The sequence below is a fragment of the Mustela lutreola genome, chromosome 1 (genome assembly GCF_030435805.1).
Source record: "Mustela lutreola isolate mMusLut2 chromosome 1, mMusLut2.pri, whole genome shotgun sequence".
Taxonomy (NCBI): Eukaryota; Metazoa; Chordata; class Mammalia; order Carnivora; family Mustelidae; genus Mustela; species Mustela lutreola.
Window position 1 is genome coordinate 196,281,790 of NC_081290.1, and position 24,790 is coordinate 196,306,579.

A 24,790-nucleotide genomic window follows, 5' to 3' on the forward strand; every position below is an offset into this window, starting at 1 on the left:
GGAGAAAAAAAAAGAAAGAAAAGAAGAAAATAATGAAGAAAAGGAAGAAGGAAAAAGACGAAAGAAACGGAATACGGAAGGTAGGAATGTAGGCAGGCAGACCCCAGCGGCCCCCCTGCCCCCACCCCAGCCCCTCCTCACCCTCACACTTTGTGCTGCACACCTGCACACAGAGGGCTCCCGCGACACCACGGGCAACAGGTCCCCCGTCCGCTCCACACGTTCCCCTGGCTCCCGCGTGCGCTCCCAGGAAAGCCGACATCCTTAGAGGGCGGCGAGGCCCTGCAGGGTGCGGGGTCTCCGTGGCCCTCTCCCCTCACCTGCAGTGCCCCTCGCCTCTCCACACTCTCCTGGCTCCTCAGCTGTTCAACCCCCAAGCAGAGTCCCACCTCAGGACCCTCACACCTGCTACTCCCTCTGCCTGGAAGGTCTTTCCCTGCCGAGCCTCAGGCCTCCCTCACCTGCTTCCCCAGGTCCCTGCTCACATGTCCCCTCTTTGGTGACGTCTGCACCTGTGTCAGGGCAGCCAGAGAACATCACCCTGTGCCCGCCTTGTCACCACAGCCAGAGAATCCCATGATGTCACTGTCATAAACCAGGTCTCCACTCTTTGGCAGGATGGTGGATCCTACTCCGGGCAGGGAAAATGTTCGTGAATATTCTTCATTCACAAACAGCAGGTCACTCCTTCAGCAAATGTGAAGAGCTCAGGAGTTTCACACGCATCACAGCAGAACCCGGACCATCGTGATGCAGACATTCAAACACCACTAAGCGTCCCTCCTGTAGCAGCACCAAAGGCAGGTGACGCTGAGCTGGTGAACAGGGGAACCACGGCAGGATGCGCTGTGGGGGCAAGTGTCCCACAGTGACGGGTTCCTGAAGAAGTTCGTGCTGGATCCCGCAGAGGCAGGAGCAGAGTTTTTCTACTGAAGGAAAGGAAGACTAAAAGGTGTTGGCTAGAAACACTGTCATGCATCGTAACGTATTAAGGAAAACCCCAAATCTGTGCTTTCTAGAAGATGACTGAGAAAATTCTTATACAATCTCTGATCAAGAACAGAACAATAGCTCAAGGAAACGCTATCCTTTAACCAGCAAAAAACCAATGCCGAGTTTGCACAACTTTCTTCTGATGTTAAAATTCATTTACCTTCGGGGCACCTGTGTGGTGAGCTGGTTAAGCAACTGACTTGATTTTGCTCAAAACAGGAGCTCAAGGTCATGAGAGCCAGCGCTGCGGGGAGTCCCGCACCACACAGGGAATCTGCTTGTCTCTCTCTCCCTTCCCCACTACACCTCCCCTGCTCACGCTCTCTTTCTCTAAAAATAAATAAATGCATCTTTAGGAAAAATTGAGTTGTTCTCTCGCTCTCTCTCCACTCCTCCCAGCTCTCTCAAGCACACAAATAAATCTAAAATTCATTCAAATTAGTTAGATGCTTTCTGACTTGCCACACATTAAAATTCCTTTGCCATGTTTCCTTTTTCATAAACCTTCTACAACTCTCTCTGTTACTTTCAGATTTTGTCCGGTGTTTTTTCTCTTCCCTGCTTTGACATAATCAGTCTCTCTTAGGACAAAATTCCTTTCTATTCCCAAAACAAAGAATGCCGTTCCATTCTTTATACCCTCTGTTACTGAAAACAGACATCCTACTTTTCTTGCATTAGGGGAGGTATCCCTTATTTCTTCTGGTTGTTTTAATTACATACATTAGAACTTTTCATCTTTAGGAACCTTCCTCTTTGGGGCGCCTGCGTGCCTCAGTGGGTTAAAGCCTCTGCCTTTGGCTCAGGTCATGGTCCCTGGGTCCTGGGATCAAGCCACGCATCCGGCTCTGTGCTCACTAGGGAACCTGCTTCCCTTCCTGTCTCTCTCTCTGCCTGCCTCTCTGCCTGTGATCTCTGTCTGTCAAATAAATAAATAAAATCTCTTAAAAAAAAAAATAGAAACCTTCATTTTTTGTGAAAATAAAGGAGTCCATAAGCATGAACAGTCTTTTACACCTGCATTCTGGGGCTTGGCAAATTTATAAATATTATGAATATGTTTTATGATTTCTGAAGACCTACTTTCTTCAGGCAAGTTTTATTTCAGGGTTTGTAACATGTTTACTAATAGACCCAGGTCTATTAGTAGCCGTCCCTGTAGAGACAAGCCCACGTTTGGCAGCTAAGGTTTCAGCCTTTCATCTCACTGGCATTGACCTAGACAGTTAATGATTATCATTTCCTTTAACTTTGGTCATCTAGACAGAAGAAATTGAAAAAGTTTACGTAAAGATGTTTATGCTATTTTTATTTTATCTATTCCGTTGCCTTGTTCTCAATGATATTCACACCCTTCACAACTTCACGAGACGTTGGGCACAGTCGCCATCATCCCAAGCTATTTTTCTCGCTGACAGACCTTGTGGGAGAGAGCATGAGCCGGTCTGAGAAGGCAGAGTGCAAGTGGGATTTCCGCACGATACTTAAAGCTGCTCCGTCTGAAGCCGGGCCTGATTTGATGAAACCAAGCTGAAAGCAGCTTTCCTTTGCCGAAGATGACCCCAGAGACTGTGAACCAGAAAAGTAGTGGTGTTGGTTCCCAGGATCGTTCTGGGGACTTCTATAAAGACTTCATTTATGTCGATGAACAGAGTCCTGAATTTGGGGCATCCCACCTGGAGGTAGAAAGTAGCACCCGCCTCCCGCGCATGCGTACACACGATGCAGACGGATGCAACAGGGACTTTCCGACTCCCTGCACTTGGGATTTCCCGGGGCCCCACGTTCCAAATGTGGTTGCCCCTGCTGATCTGATCACCTCCCTGAAGTCTGTCCTTTGATACGGACATCTCAGAGCCCCAGGCCACAAGGCAAGTTCAAGCCCTTGGGGGTAAACAGCAGAGGTCTGGGGTGGGGAAAAAGGACTGGGAGAAGTCAGCTGACCTCCAGAGCCGCATTCTAGCATCCCAGAGATGTGTGAGGTGGGGTCGGGACTCCCAGTTCCTCGAGGAACTGGATTGTGGCTTCAATGCTGTCCTGGGCGGACCCAGCCTCCAGCTGCTTTATCTTCCTCAGTCAATACCTTGCGGAAGGTGGAGGAGCCCTTTCTGTCCCTCTGGGGACCAAGTGCCATATCAGCTGAGGGGAGGGGAGCTTTGTTGTTGTTGTTCTATCAGGTTCTGCAAACTGGCCAGTTTCACCCCCAGAACTAGTCTGTGGTTTCCGAGAGGGAAAACCAGCCACAGTCACCGGTCACCTTGAACATCCCGGGTCTGGACTTTCTCACGGGTGTTCTGCAAGGAATCTCTCCATGAAGCTAGTCTGGATTTTGAGGCCTTCTGGAAGCTTCTGTATGCCGATTCATCTAGCGTCCTGTTTGTTTGATTTTGCAACCGTTGCTTCTAAGTGCACTTCTTATCCTTCCTTACAGAAGGGAAGTTTCTCGTAAGGGCCGTTGTGGTGACCCTGAAGGCTGTCAGCGGTTTAGCAGGACGGCGCTTTTGCACACACGCTGTCCCCGTCACTTCTGTCTGGTCATATCTGGACCCAAATGGGTGCCGAGCACCATATTCTGGGGCTCCCAGCCTGATGAGTACCAAAACATGCTTTCAGGACACAATAACATTTTTTCATTGGGGTCGGTATTTCTACCTCCAGTACCAGAGGTTTTAGACATAAATTAAGCAGCAGTGGCCCAAGGAGGCGCCTATGAATGTTTACAGTCGAATTATCCTTTTAGCTAATCCTCTGGGTTCCATACACCCGAACTCATCCGCTAAAAGGGATGTGCCCTGGGGTGACTGTGTGGTGATTCCCAGGGTCCCTCCTCACAAGGAAGTCTTCTTGAGGTGGGGACAGTGGACCTAGGCCCCATCTTACTGGTTCCATGACCTGTTGCCCTGAACTCAAGCATTCTTGGGTGTGGTGGCAAGGGCCCTGACAGCTCTCAGTGCTCAACCAGGCTCACCAATTCTGGGGGGTTTTGGCCTCCAAGAGCCAGATTAGCGGGAGCCTTCATCTACACAGGAGGGGACACACAAGACAGGTGCAGCTGTATGTATGGGCAGTAACCGAGAAGGTGACTGTGTCCTGGCTGAGGGAGACCGCAGGGCACCACCCCCTGTTCCCATGGACCCTAGACCTAGGAAGGGACCAAACAGAAGGACCCCATCCCCCACAGTCTGGGAACCGCACACTGCCCCTGACTGTTCCCCGTTGGTATTGGGAGTGGATAAGGCCTGGGGTTTCCATTCAAAAACCGAGCAGTGGTGGTCAGAAAGGCTGGGACTCGTCGCTGCGCAGAGCCTTCTGCCAGCTCAGGTGGGCTCCAGGCACCGCAGATGCTGAAAATGTATGTGAAAATAATGTGACCATTAGCTTCGTGTTATAAGCAATCAGGCTTGCATTCCTAGATAATCAAAGATATCAAGTTGCTGGGGTGCCTGGGGGACTCAGTCAGCGGAACGTGTCTGTATCTTGTGGTTGTGAGTTCGAGCCCCACATTGGATGGAGAGAACACTAAAGCTTTACCCAAAAAATCATTTCCTAAGGACCCATCTCCCCTGGACACAATAAAATACGTTTCTTTCAGCCTTTGGAACCCTCTCCTCCTGGGCAGTTATCCCTGCCGCTGGTCACGAAGTGCCCTGCCTGAGGTCCATGAGCCTCTAGGCTAAGCTCTGGCTTCTTCCTGCTCTGAGGGGACGGCTTCCCTTAAGCATTAAGTTCTGCAAACAACAGTTCTCATTTCTGCTCTCACCATTGTTACTTCTCTATGTTCCACTGAACTTGGCAATCAAGAGAAGCAAATGAACAATTCTCACATAATCCCAGATCCCCCCTGTGACTAGCCTCCCATAATCATGGCAGGGCAGCTGGTGTGTGGCGCTCCCTTGTGTCGTCTGGACACATTCCCGGGTCAGGAGAGGCTCTGAGGCCCCCCGTTGTGAGGCTGCTCAGGGAGTCAGGAGTTCATGCTCAGAAGTACAGAGGATTCCACGCTCCAGAGAGGCATGGACGGGGCTGCCTGCATGTGAGTTCAGAGCCTGAGCATCAGCAGCCGGCGGCCTGACAGGTTCAAGCAAACTGGGGTCAGACCTGGGCCTGGGCTCAGCTTGCAGTGGGAGCAGTGGACCTGCCCACTGTACCCTGTCACCTCAGATTTGCAGAAACCCTTCTACAGAGTAGGGGTTCCAAGACTGGCTTCTGAATTCCCCAGACAAAGCTTTTTGAGGAATCCTAGGCATTGGCAGAAACGTGTACTGTAGGTCATTAACTGAAAATAATCATGTAACAGAGACGAACCGAATCATCACACACACAGCCTTCGAAGTGACTTGGCGTTGTCTTTAGGCTGACTGATGTGTCTGCCAATGACGGAGAAGAAAAAGAATTTCAATGCTTTCCATTTCTAAAAGCCACGGTGCTCCTGGGAGCCTCCGTGGGTGAAGCCTCTGCTTTTGTCTTGGGTCTTGATCTCGGGATCCTGATCCCACCCTGGATCCCAGTCCTGGGACAGGCTCCCACCTGAGTGGGGAGTCCACTTCTTTGTCTGTCGTCTGTCTCTCTCTCTCTTCCTCTGCTCCTGCTTTCTCTCTTTTCAAATAAATAAATAAATAGAGCCCTTACAAAATAAAAGCTGACACCTTTGCTTTTGTAGAGAGATGGCTGAACCAGTACGTCTGGGAAGTAGGACCGGGGCCAAGATAGGGGTGGGGAAGAAAATTGTTCCTCCTAGTGATATGGGGAAGACTCTGGCCAGGGCTATGCTTACTTGGACTCAAGAGCCAGAGAGGGGAGGGGCCTGGGAGAGGAGTGTGGAGGCCTGTCTGGCACTGTGGTGTGTAAAACCCCTCTGAGAAGCCCTAGACTCCCCAAATCTCCGTGGGCACAAATACCCTTTGTTACTTTGAAGGTAACAGGGTGAAACTCAGCAATGGGGCTACTTTCCCTGTAGGGTGGCGTCAGCCCAGGCAAAGGGAAGGGCTAGAAGGTGAAATGGGGGAAGGTCATGAGACCAGGGAGAGGCAGCCCTTGGAAGCCACAGTGACCATGAGACAGCGTCAGGGGTGTCATGACCTCACAGACATGGATGCAGAATTTCCAGATAAACTGGGGCCTTTCCTGCTTCCCAGGGACCCTGGGCTTCCACCAGGCAGCAGCTGCTGCAGGATGGTGCTCCCACCACCAGGGGTGTCCTTGGCAGGAGAGAACCAGGGGCTGAGAGGAAGATTTGAGGTGACTGCACCTCTCTAGAGAGACTGGGCAGAACTTGGAGGGCTCTGAGGGAGAGAGGGGAAGGCGGCCGGGTGAGTCTCCCAGGCCATCTGAGTGAGCTGTGCCTCCTGGGTCATGAGCTGTCCTCTGCCCCCCAGGAAGGAGGAGGAGCCCTGCATCCTGATGGGGCCAGACGCCCACCCGGCGCCGTCATAGTAGGACGCGGGGCCGGGCTGGACGTGTGCCTCCCCCGCAGAGGCTGCACGCAGGGGCCCGCCCTGCTCACGACGTGTGATCGCGGAAGAGGTCAGACTCCTCCAGCTGCCCCAGCTGAATCCTCCGAGTCCCTGAGTTCACGTGTGAGGTTGGACAGGGGCCAGGGAGAAGGTCTCTTACGGCCCTCAGGACAGAGTAGAACAGCGTCCCCACAGCTGAAGCCAGAGGAGCCTGGGATGCCGGCCACAGGGGACACACACATGGGCACCTTGGGACAGCTCATAAGTGAGGCCCCAGGACAGGCCTCTGGACCGGCTCTCCAGCTGTCCCAGGTGGGTGTCCATCAACCGCCAACAGGACAGGGTGGCCACAAGGTCATTTTCTGTGCAGTCCCCACTCTCTCTGTTTGGGTTGTTGTTGTTTTGTGTTGAGGAAACAGAAGTCATTTGGAAGGTTTTTCTCTCCACTGCTATTTACTTGTTTATGTGGTAGTTTGTTTGGTGTTGCTAAGCTTAAGTCTTGGAATCAAGGGCCCTTTGCTTTGGTAAAGCTGTTCCCCTTATTGTCACCACATGGGAGAGTGGACTGTGAGTTGCGGGTGGAGTTGAGGGTGTCCCCGAGTCCCCTGGAACCCAGGCTGTGTTGGGGTCCCCGTGTTGACACCTCCAAGGATTTAATACAAGGGGCAGCTCAGCTTTTTTCCATCCTCCTGCTAAAATGAGTAAATAAATAACGTGGGATCAATGAAATCCCAGGTGTGTCCCTTTCTAGCCCCTGCCTCCAGAGACTTCCAAACTTGCCATCACGTGGTTTCTTGCAATTTTTAGTATTCTGCGATATACCATAGTCTCATTTTCCTTCACTCTTAGAGAACAGAGCTCTGGAGACCGGGGCAGGCTTCCATAGGCGCACCTGTGGTCTGAGCCAGGAAGGCATCTGGTTTGGCCAAAGGTGGTCAGGGAAGGTGTTTGCAGAGCCTTGAAGTCTCAAAGCACAGGTTGAGGCAGGCCGCTAAGATGTACCTCTACCTGCTAACACATACTGACTGCCGGGCGCTGTGGTGGGCTCCTTGCACTCTTGATCATGGCCCGTCCACCTGCTCGCCTCCTGCTAAGGATGGAAAGGAAGTGACGGCCTGACAGGGCTAAGTACCCTTCCTGATGGCCAGCCACGGCCAGTGTGGTACTGAGCCTGAGTCCAAGAGCTCTCGACGATGTCACAGTGTCCTTAACATCTCTAGAGCCTGAGGAAGTGGCAGAAATCCAGCACAGTGCGGGGGGAGGGCTATGCAGAAATGAGTCTTCTCTGTCTGGTGATGCTTATGTGGAGTTTTTCCTTCTGTGCTTCCTTCTTGGCTGTTCCATCGCACCTGAAAGGAGAAGTAGAAGGTCCGCCTGTTGCACGTAGGTCTGAGGCAAATTCTCCCATCAGCGTTTCTCCTTTCTGCCTCAAACATGGCTTACTTGCTTCTCACGCCTCCTTTCTCTTGCTCATCTCCTCTTTGTCAACTTACTCCGAGTGCATTAGTGCCAGGGAAGGCAGAGGGAGCAGGAGAAGTGGGGTCAGGCTGACACTGGTTCCCCAAGCAGAACCCGTACAGCTGACCAGAGACCATTTCAGACCCTCGGAGGCTTGTTTCGTCCCCCTGCCTCACCTTCCCCTGCACCGCGTCGGCCACACTCATTTCCCTGTCTCGGGGGCCCTGCTGGCCCCCAATGCCATCAGCCCTTTGATCCCTTGCTGGGTACACATTCCAGATTCTTACTTTCCTAAAAACCACACGGAAACCCTGACATTTCGGACAGACAGGAAACAGCCGGTAAAAATGAGCTTAGCATGGGGAGCCAGAGCGGGGTGGGAGCTTCCAAGCAGACCTGAGAATCAGGGACAGGCACTGGTTTCTGTTACTGGTGGCTCAAACCAAACGCGAAAATGTCTGCGGTCGGGAAGGTCCTGGTCTGCTCACCGGCCCCGGGGTGGCCTCTCCCTTGGAAGAGAGTGAGAATGTGTGGGGTGAGCAGCTTTCCTAGTGGTGGGGAATGAGGGGAAGCGTAAGCCCAGTGAGCACTGCACACAAGTAGATCTAGACATTAGGGTTAGGCTTGACCTTCTTACTCGATTTTTGCATAGCTTGGAGGGAGGTTGATGGCAAACCCACGGGTAGATGAAGATCGTTGTTCTGGGGTGCTAAATGCCTTAGTCATTGAAGGTCAATGCAACCAGTGGAGATGACTAGATAAACGATCAAGGTGTGAACATGACAAAGTGATATACTGTGGGCAAAGACCATGTGCTCTTTACCGGACAGTAATCTGGTAGTGACCTCAGGCCTGTTCTCTGAGGCTGTTGGCCTGCTAGGGAGCTGTACCCTGAATAACAGGAAGACGAAGATAGAGACAAGAGGTGTGTTCCGGACAGCTGCCTCTCTCTGCTCACATTTTACTATTAGCACCGAGGAGAAATCAGGCCACGCCTTTAACACTCAGCTTAGACAGCTACTCAGCTAAAATCCAAGGTCATCCCTTGTCAGTTCTACTTTCAAAACACTACGAACAAGACACTAAACCACAGGTCAGTCAAATTCTTTGCCCCTTATAGTGAGGATTGCCTTTCCTCCAGTTTTGTTTTTAAAGATTTTATTTATTTATTTGACAGAGAGAGATCACAAGTAGGCAGAGAGGCAAGCAGAGAGAGAGAGGCAAGCAGGCTCCCTGCTGAGCAGAGAGGCCGAAGCGGGGCTCGATCCCAGGACTCTGGGATCATGACCTGAGCTGAAGGCAGAGGCTTAACCAATGAGCCACCCAGGCATCGCCCCACCTTCCCTCCAGTTTAAGATAACGTGTTGTTTGTTTCCATCTGAGACCTCACTGGTATCACCTTCAACCTCCGTGTTTCTCCCAATGGTCTTTTCAAGGCCATCTACGCGTCCTCTGAATGTCCCTCCAAACTCCTCCAGCCACCACCCATCGCTCAGTTCCTAAGCTGCTTCCACACTTTTGGGATTTGTTCCAGTGGCCTTGGACTCTCAGAACCCAAAAATCTGTATTGGTCTGTCTGCGCTGCTGGAACCACACACCACAGACCACATGGTTGCAACCACGGGAATTTTTTTCTCACAGATCTGGAGACTCAAAGTCCATGATCAAGGTATCAGTAAGTCTGGTTTCTTCTGAGGCTTCTCTCCTTGGCTTATAAGATGGCGGCCCCCTTGCTGTGTCTTCACCTGGTCTTAACTCAGTGTGTGTGTGTTTATGGTATCTGCTTGTGTTCAAATTTCCTCCTCTATTAGGACACCAGCATTTGGGATTAGGCCTTATTTTTTAACTTAATCATCTCTTTCAAGGCTCTACCTTCAAATACAGTCACATGCTGAAGTACTAGGAATTAGGGCTTCAACATATGAACTTGGTGGGGACAAAATTCTGTCTACTGCCATACCATTTGTGTAAAAAAGGGGGGGATCTAGGGGCATCTGGGTGGCTCAGTGGGTTAAGCTGCTGCCTTCGGCTCAGGTCATGGTCTCAGGGTCCTGGGATCGAAGCCCGCATCGGGCTCTCTGCTCAGCAGGGAGCCTGCTTCCCCCTCTCTCTCTGCCTGCCTCTCTGTCTACTTGTGATCTCTCTCTGTCAAATGAATAAATAAAATCTTAAAAAAAAAAGTGGGGATCTATAAGCCTGTTAGTAAATATACAGGATATGTTTTGTAGGATACACAGAAAATTTGAAATATTGGTGGCTCCTAAAGAAGGGATCAGTGGCTTGAGATGAGAAATTTTCCTTTTCTTCTCTTTTGGAAATCCAATTATTTTCATATTTGTCCTTTAGATGGAGTCCTATAGATCATATTGGCTTTCTTTGGTCTTCCTTCCTCCCCTCCCACTCTCTCTTTCTTTCTTTCTCTTTTTTTCTTTGCCTCTAATAGGGTGATTTCAAAATTCCTATCCTCTAACTCACTTCTTCTGTCTTCTGTTTGTTCTGATCACTGCAGGTGCTCTTTGTGACATTTCTTATTTCATTCATTGAATTCTTCAGCTCTCAAATCTGTTTATTTTTCTGTTATTTTAAAATGGTTTTTTATCTCTTTGTAAAAATTGGAGTTTGATCATGTGTTTTTTGACATTTAATTGAATCGTCTTTCTGAGTTTTTAATTTGTTGGGTTTCTTCAAAACAGCAATTTTGGATTCTTCTATCAGATCATAAAATTTTATGGCTTTGAGCTTGGTTATTACGAAATTACTATTTTATTTTGTGATGATGTGTTTCCTTGATTTTTTTCATGTTCCTTGTAGTTCTGCATTGCTGCTTTCATATCTGAAGTAGCAAACATCTCCTTAAATGGTTGTTAATGACCTTTGGATGGTGCATTCTATTCAATGCTGTCATTATATGGACTTTTCTGTCTTTGTAGTGGTAATCTTTTCCACTTTTCTTGCACTCTAATACAGAATTCTTAAGTTTCTGTGTCTTCTCTGGTTCTTCCAATTCCTCAGGTTAGCTGCTGGGAACCTCTGTTTTGGTTTCCAGAAGGTGGTGCTATAACTCATGTTTGTGGTTTCTTCTTCACCCTTAAATCAAAGCTTGGATTTCTTTCTTTCTTTCTGAGAGAGCAAGGGAGAACAAGCAGGGGAAATGGCAGGCAGAGGGAGAAGCAGGTTCCCCGCTGAGCAATGAGTTGGATGCAGGACTCCATCCCAGGACTCTGGGATGGTGATCTGAGCGGAAGGCAGCTGCTTAGCTGACTGAGCCACCCAGGAGTCCCCCAAAGCCTCTTTTCTAATCCGTTTTCCCCATGTGCTGGAGCACTGAATAGAAGGAGCCAGCCACAGAGTGGTGGGAGGTGTTGGCTGAGCACCTGGGCCATTAGGGATACCCATGGACTCACCGAAGATGTCTCCAGGTACGGTACTCACAGAGGCTCGGGGATGGACTGCCTACTGAGTACGATCTCTTTATTATCTTTTGAAATTCCTAGCCGACTCTTTCCCAATATCCTCGTACTTCTCCAAGTCATGGAGGTCCCACCTCTGTGTCTGGATGCTGATGAAGAGAACTGGGTTTCTTCAGCTGTGTCCTCACAACTAGGGTAGCTAGGCACTCACTCACGGGTCCCCTATACCCTCCATGGGAGGTTGCCACTGTCTGATAGATCAGCCCCAGGCAGTGTTTCCCTGGGAGGGGAAGGGTGATGCTGGGAATGTTTCTTAATGTTGCCTCTGCTGTAACCAAACTCATACTTTAATTCTTTTGGAACCAGTGAAGTGCTAGAATCTTCCCTACATAGGGCTGAACTCTCAGGCTGATCTCTCCAGGTCAAAGCTTCCTAGACTTCCCCCCGATCAGGGGGAAAATGGGTCTGGGCAAGTTCGCTGGCTCCGTGGGTTCTGCAGCCTTCAGTGAAGTCTGTCTGCCTGTTACCAGACGCACAGGTGGATGGCGCCTCCCAGGTCTCTTGACATGTTGTTCTAGATCCCACAACACCTACGTAGGCGCTTTTGCTTGTGGATGGATCTCTAATCACAGTTTCAAAAGTGGGATAGAAAGGAGGATGGTCTTACACCCCCATGAGGTTGACCTCACTCACCCAGTGTGACTTTCTAAAATCACATGCGTGTTTCATTCCCGGGTTTTTATATGCAAAAGAACTCTATTATAACATTTCTTTTATCCACAAAAAATTGGAAACAATCTAGATGTCCAACAACAGGGGAGATGTTAAATCTCTGTTGGGATGGCAATCTAATCAAACATTGGATACCTTTAAACAATGGTTACTATTCTGTTAAAAAGCCCTGTAAAAATGACATAGAAACCTGTCTTTTGGGGGCACCTGGGTGGCTCGGTCGGTTAAGCATCTGCCTTCTGCCCAGGTCGTGGTCCCGGGATCCTGGGATCCAACCCCACATCGGGCTCCTGGCTTGGTGAGCCTGCTTCTCCCTCTCCCTCTGCCTGCTGCTCCCCTTGCTTGTATTCTCTCTCTTTCTGTCAAATAAATAAATAAAATCTTAAAAAAAAAAAAAAAGAAAGAAAGAAACCTGTCTTTTGTACTTGTATTTAGTGAGGACTAATTCATCAGCATGAATTGCTTTTGAACTAGCTTACAGAATCACATTTTGGAACCTCCTTGAATAGAGAGGTAGAGGGGGATAGTGGTTCAAACAGAGGAAGTCAGGAGAAGTAGAATTCAGAGGAGTAAAAAGCTGAATGGGGAAGAGAGATATGGAAGTAGAAAGGAAAGAAAAGAAATGGAGAATTGGAAAGGAGCAGGGAAGAGACACACATGACGTGGCAGAGGGACACGAGTTGCCGAGGGAGTGTATGTGGTGGAGAGAAGCTTGGGCTGTGCTGACACAGACATGGAACGCTGGCTCCAGGAGCTGTTTGGCAAGTCGTTTATCATCTACGACCTCAGTTATCTCACCCGTGAACTTCATGCGACTGCGGTGATCCTTCATGTGTTCCACAAACACCGAATATTTACTACATCACAGGTATTATCTTAAGTGCCGGGGATTCAGACATGGAAAAGAAAGGACCTCTCAAAAAACTCAAACAAAAAACAAAGCATCAAAACAAAGACCGTGCCTTCATGGAAGTTATATCATAACGAGAAGAGATAGACGATAAACAAATTAATAACAAAATGCATTTTTGGAAAAAAAAAATCCGGCATAAGGAATTCTGAGGAAAGGAATGGGAGTTGCAATGTTTAAGTTAAACATCCCCAAGAAGGCAACACTTCTGTAGAGGTTTAAAGGATCTGGGGAGATGCAAGTCACAATGAGCTCGGGGGGAGGGCGATTACTCGCAGTGCATGGGAAGTGCTTAACACATTGCCTGGCCTACAAAAATACTCAATAAACGGGAGCATAAAAAATGGTGAATGGAGTGAAGTAAAAGAAAATGGCTCAAGAGCACATCTCAGGCATTAAACAGACACTGGGTTTTGCTGTCTGGACAACGTGATTAGAGGATGGGCCGAGAGATCACATGGTATTAACAGTGAGATTGTTTTCTCGGTACCTGAAAAAACAAATTAGAGAGTGTTAAGCAGAGCTATTCACCAAAATGAATTAATATGGAGTGCTTTGCCTGCACATTTTTGTCTGAGAGAGTTGTGAACAAGGGATCTTGGAACTAAGAGATTTGAGCCCTTTGTAGAGCTGGATTGGGGGGAAGAGCAAAAAGAGAAACATACTACTCACCCTAACCGTGAGAAAGCACGCCTGTCCCCTGGGCGAGGTAATGACATTCCGTGCTCTGGTGCCATTCAGAGGGTTTGTGAAGGGCCCAGAGTCATCTGACTTGGGCTCTCTTTGGGGAACAAAAGGAGGTAGGAAGTAGCCAACAAATTAATTCAATTGCTGGCTTTTAACTACCCTCCCTCTAAAAATTACAAGTAAGGAAGGGCATAGAAGAGTCTACTACAGTCACTGTATTCACGTTTATTCTTTTCTTTATCTCTTAAGAGAGGAATGAAGAGCTCCAGATGTGGTTCCAAATTCATCCCTTAGCTGTGCCAGGATGTTAGGTCTGAGTCTTATTTTAGTTGTTTATTTTATTTTACTTTATTTTATTATTTTTTAAAAGATTTTATCTATTTGAGAGAGAGAGAATGAGTGGTGGGGAAGGCAGAAGGAAAGACATAGAGAGAGCAAGAGAAGCAGACTCCCTGCTGAGCAGGAAGCCTGATTTGGGGCTTGATCCCAGGACCTAGAGATCATGAGCTGAGCTGAAGGCAGATGCTTAACCAACAGAGCCACTGAGGTGCCCCTAGTTCTGCATTTTAGATGAACTCTTGCAGGGGAGTTTTGATGAGCTATAAAGAGTAGCTTTTCATTCAATAGACATTTCCAAGGGGTAAGGTCCTTTCCAAAAGGATAATCTGTAAGACGTGTCCACACTGTGTCTGGAATGAATGAAGACCTCACAGTTTCCCTCTATACCTTTCTGGGTATTTACTGCCAGATATCCTGTGAATGCTAGAACTCTCTGAGCAGTAAGATACATTCTTGTCTTTCAGTTAGGAAGTCTGACACAAATAACTTCATTACAACATGGTATGTATTGGAACAAAAGTAAACGTGGGATGCTATGGGAGCACAGATCAGGGGCACTGAAGCTCATCTAGGGGTTACAGGTTTCTAAGAGATGCTTGTTGGGTGAATTGTATGAGGATTATTTAGAGCCAGCTGAAGGAAAGAGTGGGTGGCAACATTCTAGAAAAAAGATACTGTAAGATCAAAGACTTGGAGCTGGGCAAGGAGTAGGTGGGCAACCACAAGCTATTCAGAATTACTCAAGGATAAAGTAAGAACAATAAAGAGTGGGAGAGGGCCTGGAGAGGACGTAGGCGGAAGGCCATTGGTTACTTTGTGTGCCAAGCTGTTTTAGTAGAGATGGGAAGAAGATAGCAGATTTACGAAACCTTTGGCGGGTGAAGTCTTACAGATAGGCTGGATGGCGTTTGCGTAGGGGTGGGCAGAACAAACTCCTAGATTTCCAGTTTGGATATAACTGGAGGCATTTAGACTGGGAATTTGGTGGGGAAAGCCGTCTGCACAGGAGGGCGAGGTGTTCTCTGTGGACATGGTGAATATGGTGGGCCAGAGGGAAAGCCAGGTGGCAATGGCACCAAGAAGCCTGATAGAGAGATCTGAGGATCCAGAAAAATGTCAGGACCGTGGATAAAAGACTCTAGACCTTCAACCTGTACAGTAGATGATTGAGTGCATCCCAACAGCATTTGATGATTATCATTATGAGAGTTAATGGTTTTTTTTTTTTCCCTCTGGTAAATTCTGTAAGAAAAACTGTGTGAGAAACACACTAAAGAAGAAACCCCAGGAAATGTCAGTGTCAAGTGGTGTCAATGTCAGCGGTGAAGAAGACCAAGACGGAGTGAGAGATAATGGTCAGGAAGGCAGGAGGAGCACCAGGAAGGGGTAGAGTTGCAGATTCCAATGGACCAGAACTCCAGGGAACAGAGAACAGAACCCTTAGACTGAGTGTGAGTGAGAGAAGGATCAACAAGAAATTTTCCAAGTAGACCACCTGTAGGCTCTCTGGGGTCTCCTCTTCCAAGGGTGCTAATCCCATCATGGAGGCTCTAGCCTCCTGACTTCATCTAAACCTAATTACCTCACAAAGGCCCATCTCCAAAATACCTTCCCCGGGCTGGGTTGGGTCTTCAACATATGAATAGGCAGGGGCAACAGCATGGGTCTTTAACAGATAGTGACTCTAGGGGAGGGAGATTTGAGCAAAGGTCCTCAGAACTGAGGAGTTCTCTTGGAACACTTCTCTTTTCCAAGATAGGACAGCAGAGGCTATGTGCTCCTGTGAGCTGGGAGACCAAATCAGACAGTCAAGATTCTTTAGGCTCTTGGTTGCTTGTCCCCTAGGAAGAATTTCTGACCGATCTCCTTCTAGTTATTCATCTCCTCACCTCCCACAACCAGCTACACATCCAGCCATAGGTGGCACAAAACGTAGAGAGTGTTGGCTACAGTGGGGCCAAGGTAGAGAACAGAGGAATCCTCCCCATGTGGCCAGGCTGAGGACTTCGTGGTGGGGTGAGGGAGGGCAAGGGGTGTGTCTGTGTGGGGAGGGAGCTGGGGAAGAGAAGTTTGGGAGCTCTGACAAGGATCGCAGACGAGACTGCCTCCTCCCCAGCTCTCTCACTAGAGCAGCTCTGGTGGGCTCATGCCGACTCTGGTACAACAGAAAGAAAGTTTACAGTGATGTTATCTGAGAAATGGACACAAAGACTCAAAGTCCGATTTCCCCAGTGCTTTCTGCCCCGGAGGCCTGCCCTTCACCCCCACATAGCATTCTCCCCGCCCCAAGCCTGCATTGCACAGGACATGTCTTGGCTGCTGAGCAGTGATTGAGGAGTGAAGAATGGCTGGCGTGCATTCGTGGTCCCGTTGGTGGTGGAGAGGGAAGTGCCGGCAGTGGGGGAGGGTGCTGGGAGGGAGCAGGGTAAGTCGGACCAGAGAGATTTAGGGGCTGGGTCCAGGAGGTTAATCCATATGGGTTTCATAATCAACATTCCAGGATAAGCGGCCCTTCCATCAGACTGTGTGGCACGTCATGGATGAAAGTGCCCGGAATCCACAAGAGACGCGTGGGAAGAAGATGCGTGTTCACAGTAGTGACTTGGGAATCTCTGTGGGGCCAGTGGCGGGGGTAGGGGGACAGCTTGTTCACTGCCTTATCAAGTAATTCCTGTTCTTTTTTTTTTTTTTTAAATAATTTTTATTTTATTTATTTATTTATTTAACAGAGAGAGAGAGAGGGAGATCACAAGTAGGGAGAGAGGCAGGCAGAGAGAGGGAAGCAGGCTCCCCGCTGAGCAGAGAGCCCTATGCGGGGCTCAATCCGAGGACCCTAGAGTCATGACCCAAGCTGAAGGCAGAGGCTTAACCCACTGAGCCACCCAGGTGCCCCAAGTAATTCCTGTTCTTGACGCTGTGACCTGTCATTGGTCTGGACAGTGGCAGCAGGTTCCCGAGGTAGAGCATGGACGTGGTGGGAGCTGGTGGGTCAGGGACAGGGTCTGCCTTTGGGAGAGGCAAGGTAGCTGTGGCCTGTGTGCGCTGGTGGGGGAAGGGAGGGGGCTGTCCACGGGGAAGGGTATATGTGTCAGCATGTGTGTATGCAGGGGTGAAGTCAGGACTGCTGCTCTCACAGGCGGACACCAGGCATCATGAACTCTAAGCTTGTGATATCTCCTAGCACCAGCTTTAAAATTAAATTTTCCTTAACTGGGTTCTCTAGTGAATAACTGAACACAAGTTTCATGCGAAGAATTGACCCAATAACCTCATGACGTAAGTGCTATTATAGTTCCTATTTCCTCAGTGAGGAAACTCAGTGAGGAAACTAGATTCATAACTAGCCAAGCTCTCATAGCCAGTGGGTGCTGGAATGAGGCTTCCACCCCGCCTGGGGCCGATTTCTGAGTCTGTGCTCTGGCCGGGGCACTGCCTTGTTGGGTCTCGGCCTAGACACGTTGTGGGGGAGATCCAACAAGGACTGGGGTGGGCCTGGAAGTGTGGTAGTTCTGGAAGGCGACTGTGTGGATGGGGCAGAGGAGGGGGTTCCTGCCCTGGGGCAGAGACTCTGCCTGGTGACCTCTGACTAGCCTGGTCACATAATTTATCCTCTGGACTGGAGCATGTTGGGAGTAAAAGGAATAATTCAGTAAGTAAGCTTGGACTGAAGTCATGAATTAGGACTATTAGCTCTTTCCCAACTTGAGGAATATGGAGGGAGGCCCTCATGGGCTCAGATAGGTTGAGTATGTGACATCTGTCAAGCTCTCAACCTCTAGTGGACCTTTGAAGACTCCCCCCCCCCCAAAAAAAAAAGCCAAGAAACATCCATAACATATCGTTCAGGAACAGGCATGTGCCACTCAGCCCATTCCACCATGTCACGTGACTTCCGGTGCCCCTGAGGGAGAGATGGGACAGGATGGTGTTGAGGACACTGGACCTGAAGAGCGGATGTAGGAAGGCCAGCCAGGGATCTGGGGTGGTAGATTCCTGTGTGAGGTGATCACGCCTTTTGCTGGTCTGTGAGGTCTCTTCCTGATTCCTGGCTGATCCCAGAGCCACAGGTGGGGCTTTGCAGTCAGTTACCACCGTCATTGTATTTCACTGTCATGACAGAGCCACTGTGGACAATTTCCAGTGGTGCCGCATCCCCAAAATCTTAAAAACAACAACAAAAAATCTGTTTATTGCCAACCACAGAACAGGTACAACATCAGACAAGAATTCCACCATCCTCCCCTTAGGAAGCACTGGCAGGATGTTGGAGAGCATGGGTTTCCACGGGGAGATCTGACCAGATCATTATTTTCTGTGTCCACTCTCTTTACCTCAGTTCCCCAGGTGATACCGCGTCCCTTCCCAGTATCATGTGAGGCATCATCCCCGTGACGCTCTTCAAGCTGGCACAGAACAGCGAGACTTCAGTAAAACAATGCACGGGAAAACAAAGTTGCTCTTTGGCAGCTCTCATTTGTTTACATTTGTTTTCCCCATTTTCTTTTAAAATTATTGTAAAAAATTGAGATATAATTGGCATATAACATCATGTTTGTTTTTCTGTTTTTTTTTTGTTTTAATTTTTATTTATTTATTTATAATTTTTTTTGTTGTTGTTGTTACTCAAGTCCCTGACTTAAACTTCGATGGCCAAGGCATCCATTTCAATGAGGCATTTCATCTGGAATGAACACGTAGCCAGCCACACACTAGATAAGGAGCCTGGCCTCTTGCCTCCGCTGAGACTCTTCTGTGTCAGAGATCTTGGCTGATTTTCACTGCTGTTCCACATGGTACTAGAAGCCATAGCTTTAGCAATCAGACAGCAAAGAGAAATAAAAGGCATTCGAATCAGCAAGGAAGAAGTCAAACTCTCATGACATGATACTCCATGTGGAAAACCCCAACGACTCCACCCCAAGATTGCTAAAACTCATACAGGAATCCAGCAAAGTGTCAGGATATAAAATCAATGCACAGAAATCAGTTGCATTTCTATACACCAACAACAAGAAAGAAGAAAGAGAAATTAAGGAGTCAATCCCACTTATAATTGCACCCAAAACCATAAGTTACCTAGGAATAAACCTAGCCAAAGAGGCAAAGGATCTATACCCAGAAAACTATAAAATGCTCATGAAAGGAATTGAGGAAGACACAAAGAAATGATTGGAAGAGCAAATATTGTAAAAATGTCTATGCTACCTAGAGCCAATCTACACATGCAATCCTTATCAAAATACCATCAACTTTTTTCACAGAGCTGGAACAAATAATCCTAAAATTTGTATGGAGCCAGAAAGGACCCTGAATAGCCAGGGGAATGTTGAAAAAGAAAAGCAAAGCTGGTGGCATCACAATTCCAGACTTCAAGCTCTATCACAAAGCTCTAATCATCAAGACAGTATGGTACTGGCACAAAGACAGACACACAGATCAATGGAACAGAATAGAGAACCCACAAATGGACCCTCAACTCTATGGTCAACTAATCTTCGACAAAGCAGGAAAGAATCTCCAATGGAAAAAAGACAGTCTCTTCAACAAATGGTGTTGGGAAAATGCGACAGCCACATACAGAAGAATGAAACTGGACCATTTCCTTACACAACACATGAAAATAGACTCAAAATGGATGAAAGACCTCAGTGTGAGGCAGGAATCTATCAAAATCCTAGAGGACACACAGGCAGCAACTTCTGTGACCTCAGCCACAGCAACTTCTTGCTAGACACATCTCCAAAGGCAAGGGAAACAAGCAAAAATGAACTATTGGGATTTCATCAAGATAAAAGCTTTTGCACAGCAAAGGAAACAGTTAACAAAATCAAAAGACAACTGACAGAATGGGGGAAGATATTTGCAAATGTCTTATCAGATAAAGGGCTAGTATCCACAATCTATAAAGAACTTATAAAACTCAATACCCAAAGAACAAAAAATCCAATAAAGAAATGGGCAGATGACTCGAACAGACATTTCTCCAAAGCAGACATCCAAATGACCAACAGATACATGAAAAAATGCTCAACATCACTGGGCATCAGGGAACTACAAATCAAAATCACAGTAAGATACCACCTCACACCAGTCAGAATGGCTAAAATTAACAAGTCAGGAAATCACAGGTGTTGGTGAGGATGAGGAGAAAGGGGAACCCTCCTACACTGTTGGTGGGAATGCAAGCTGGTGCAGCCACTCTGGAAAACAGCATGGAGGTTCCTTAAAAAGTTGAAAATAGAGCTGCTCTACGACCCAGCAATCACACTACTGAGTATTTATCCTAAAGATACAAATGTAGTGATCCGAAGGGGCACGTGCATCCCAGTTTTTATAGCAGCAATGTCTGCAATAGCCAAACTGTGGAAAGAGCCCAGATATCCATTGACAGATGAATGGATAAAGGAGATCTGATACACATACACACACACATACACACACACATTGTGTATACACACACACACACACACACACACACACACGAATGATATATATACAATGTATATATACATACAATATATATACAATGTGTATGTGTGTATACACAACACACACACACACACACACCTACATACAATGGAATACTATGCAGCCATAAAAATGAAACTTGCCTTGTAATGAGGTGGATGGAACTGGAGGGTTTTACGCTAAGTGAAATAAGTCATTGCAGAAAGATAAATATCATATGATCTCAGTGATATGTGGAATTTAGGAAACACAACAGGGTCATCAAGGAAGAACGGAAAAAATAAAACAAGATGAAATCAGAGAGGGAGACAAAACACAAGAGACTCTAAATCTCAGGAAACAAACTGTGGTTGCTGGAGGGGATGGGGGTGCGGGGATGGTAACTGGGTGATGGAGATTAAGGAGGGCACCTGATGGAATGAGCACTGGGTATTATATAAGACTGAGGAATCGCAGACCTGTACTTCTGAAACCAATAATACATTATATGTTAATTAATTGAATTCAAATGAAAAAATGTTAAAAAAAGAGAACTTGGTTGATTTTGATAACTGACCATTTGTGCCACTGTTTTTACCCCCCTCTTCCTGGACTTTAACTCCCATTCTTATGTTTTAAATTTACTAATAGACTAATAGACTGAGCCCACAAAACCCTAAGCCCAACAGTCAACCCCGATAAAAGCAGACACGTGTGGGCACTTGCCTCCCCCATGCCCACCCTCACTGTGCAGCACCAGGTATGTCGTGTTCTGTCCAGGTCTTGTAAGTAATCAACCTTTTTTTTTTTTTTTTCAAAAAAATTCAAAATTCCCTGATGGTTGTTGCTGAAGGCTATTTTGCAATCCTAAGGGCCGGGCCAACTACAACACTGGTGGGCATATAAAAGGAAGCTTCTGCCCACAGCTTGAAAGCAGTCAAATCCAGGCTATAGAACAATCTGTCCTAGCCCTTCCAGGTCACTCTGCTCCCTGTTTAAGCCAGCCTGTGCATCTTGCTGCCATCCCAGAGGGAGATGGCTAAGTTCCTGCTCCTGGTCCTGCTGCTGGCAATCTTCCCTTTTGTGTTCTTCCAAGGAGTGGGTGAGGCCCTGGGCTGGCTGGGCAGGGGTGAGGGAGTAGCCCCAGGATGGTGGCCTGACCTGGCTGGGAAGGAAGATACTTAAGGATGAGGTTCTGGGATGGTGTGTGTACCGAGGGTTTAAGGTCTCTCCCTGCTGTCCCCACCCCGGCTACTCCCAGGTCCCTTCCTAAGATCTCCAGGTGGAGTCAGTCTCTCCCCTGGGGCAGATTGGGGCCAAGGGCTCTTCTCATTTTAGGGCTTTGGGGCTGACTGGGCTGGCCCTAAGCAGCAGAGCCAACAGTAGCTTGAGACTTTCCATAAAGCAGCACCCTAGGGGCTGCGATGTAGCCAGAAGATGTAATAAATGGCTTGTTTTGAACCAATATTTTCACAGCACCATTTCACTTAGACATGTATATACTTTGGATGAATTTGGTGTTCGGCCAGGAAATCTTTGAAGACTAAAGTCTTCCTCCTTACCTTCAAGCCAGTGTAGTCCTTATGCTCACCAATTTCCCCCAGAGACCTGGCCCCGACTGGCTGTAGGCAGGTGCTCTGGTTGTCTTCCACACGATGACTTCACAGCTAAGAGGAGACCCTTTACATAGTAAACTCTTTCAGATTTTTATCTATCTATCTATTTATTTATTTAAAGAAGATTTTATTTATTTATTTGACAGAGAGAGAGAGATCCCAAGTAGGCAGAGCAGCAGGCAGAGAGAGAGGGGGAAACTGGCTCCCCATCGAGCAGAGAGCCCGATGCGGAGCTCCATCCCAGGACCCTGGGATCATGACCTGAGCCAAAGGCAGAGGCTCAACCGACAGCCACCCAGGCACCACACCTCTTTTAGATTTTTTTTTGTTGTTGTTCTTTTAGATTTTAAAAAAAATTTTATTTACTTTTTTGACAGAGAAAGAGAGAGAGTGAGAGAGAGCACAAGCAGGGGGAGCAGCAGGGAGAGGGAGAAGCAGGCTCCCCCGCTGAGCAGGAAGCCCAATGCAGGGCTCAATCCGAGGACCCTGAGATTATGACCTGAGCCAAAGGCAGATCTGAACTGACTGAGCCACCCAGGAGCCCCCTCTTTTAAATTTTTAATAGCATGTGAGCACAGAGCTGGTACCAGGGGGATGCTCAGCCAGGCGACTAGGGAAGAAAAATTAAAGAAAGATGATCACTTAGTGTTGTTTGGAGCAAAGTCGGAAATTTCACTTGCCTAGTTAGAACTCAAGTCTTCTGTCCTTATTTCTCACTTGCCAGTGTCTCTTACCTAACCTGGCAGGTAACATCTTCAATTTTTGTTCTAGGTTATTTTCAGTAAACTGTTTTAGTGTGATGTAATTCACAAAGTATGCAATTCACTCGTGATGTATACAGGAGTTCTTTATCCTTAAAAGATTTTGAGATTATGATGTGGGAAGACCCCTTTTCCCTAAATATCTGATGGAAGCAACCTAGTGGGAATATTTCTGGCCCAGAAATTTATGTGTGGGAGAAGTAGTTAGAGTCATGCTGTGTCCTAAGGTGTCCTCACACGCCTTGGTCTGAGGTCTTTCCACCCCAGCTCATGTCTGTTTCTCCACAGCTCCAGCCACAACATGTATGGTCTGCAGTCTTTTTAGAAAAGGCAAATGTAAGGCAGGCAGTGGCAACTGCACCGTGGAGCAAGGCCCAGGATGCAGAACCAGGGATATATTCTATTTCAATATAAGAGGTAATGACATTGAACCAGGCTCTCCTGGCTTGAGCAGGTCCCTGCCTCTTGATACCATGTCAGGAAAGTGAGGCTGACGTGCTCCTCTCTCCACCGCCCCCCCCCCCCCAGGCTGGGCATGGTTGTGGAAAGTCCTCTTTCTTTGAGCTCTAACTATTACTCTCTGATCCTGACTGTGAGCATCCTTCTTTTCCAGATGGATTTCGCTACAACCACACTGAGCTGGACTGTTCCAATGAGTGTAAGTCCTGGCAGCTGGTTCGTGGGGACCTGAAGGTTTCAAGCTTCTGCTGTGAAGGTCAAGATTTCTGCAATAAATATAAAGGGAAGTCATTGTACTGGAAATCCCACTAATTGTTCTTCCCTCGCTGGTGGAGGAGTCCACTGCCCTGTCTGTCCCCATCCTTGGCTACCCTTGACCCTCTCTGGGCCTCTCTCCTTCCGCATGTGCTCCTGAAGGACACGAGCATCCTCCTGTCTCCTCCCAGTTCCCCTCTTCACCTCCCCCCTGCCTACTGGCTCCTGCCCCCCAACACCAAACACTGTCAGGTCCCCCTTGGTGTCATCTCGCTGCAAATCACCAGCCCTCCTTGCTCTGTGTCTCCCCCTCCTTCACAATCACCTCACTTCTCTGGCTGACAGGCTGCCTCGTTGCTAGTGGCACAACTCAGGAGTGACCGCCATGTACGCAGACAGGGGATGAGCTCCATTTTACACACCAGGAGTTGGAGGGGTCAGTGGAAAACTCAGGAAAACCTGTCCCACTGGTGGACAGACAGAGAAGCCCAAGAAGGTGCCGAGGCCCGAAGCAGCAGAGACGGGCTCACCAGCTCTAGATGCTAGGCGCGGTCTCTGAGCCCAGCAATGGCTTCCGTTGTCCAGGGAGCGGGGCTGGCAAATCGCAGACACGGGAGACCACGGGAATGGAAAGTGGGTGTAGGCCACCAAAGCAGGTGGGGACCCAGGAGGGAGGAGCATCACTATCTGATTTCTGTGACAGCTGGCAGATCATTGGCAGAGCAGGTTGAATGGAGAAGTGACACAGGAGCCCCATAGGAATGAAGAGACGTGACAGGAGGGTTGAGGAATGAAGAGACGTGACAGGAGCGCATAAGGGGTATGGGCAGCTCTTCCAGGGAGCTTGGGAGGAATTGAAAAAATGGGACGGTATCTTTTATAAGAACAGCGAGTTCCATACATTCTTAGGAAAAAAAAGATTTATATCTTTCTTTTAGTGTAAAATGTTTCTGCTATTATTACTATAGGAATATTTGTTACCATCTTATTATCTTTTCAGTGAATATTTTAAAACATCTATCACCCCCCCCCTTTTTTTTTAAAAGATTTTATTTATTTATTTGACAGAGAGAGATCACAAGTAGACAGAGAGGTAGGCGGGGCGGGGGGGGGCGGAGCAGGCTCTGTTCAGAGCAGAGAGCCCCATGTGGGGCTTGATCCCAGGACCCTGGGATCATGACCTGAGCTGAAAGTAGATGCTTAACCCACTGAACCACCCAGGCACCCCTCTATCACCACTTCTGTATGTATTTTCCCCATTCTTTTGACC

At 48.1% G+C, this 24,790-nt stretch overlaps 1 long non-coding RNA gene across 1 annotated transcript; it reads right to left on the reverse strand.

Annotated features, from left to right (window-relative positions):
• Positions 1-2,281: 2,281 nt before the first annotated feature.
• Positions 2,282-4,889, reverse strand: LOC131838267 (uncharacterized). Its single transcript, XR_009356542.1, has 2 exons — positions 2,938-4,889; positions 2,282-2,562 (listed from the first exon to the last, which is right to left on the reverse strand). It is a non-coding gene; the product is annotated as an uncharacterized LOC131838267 (long non-coding RNA).
• Between the last annotated feature and the right edge of the window lie 19,901 nt (positions 4,890-24,790).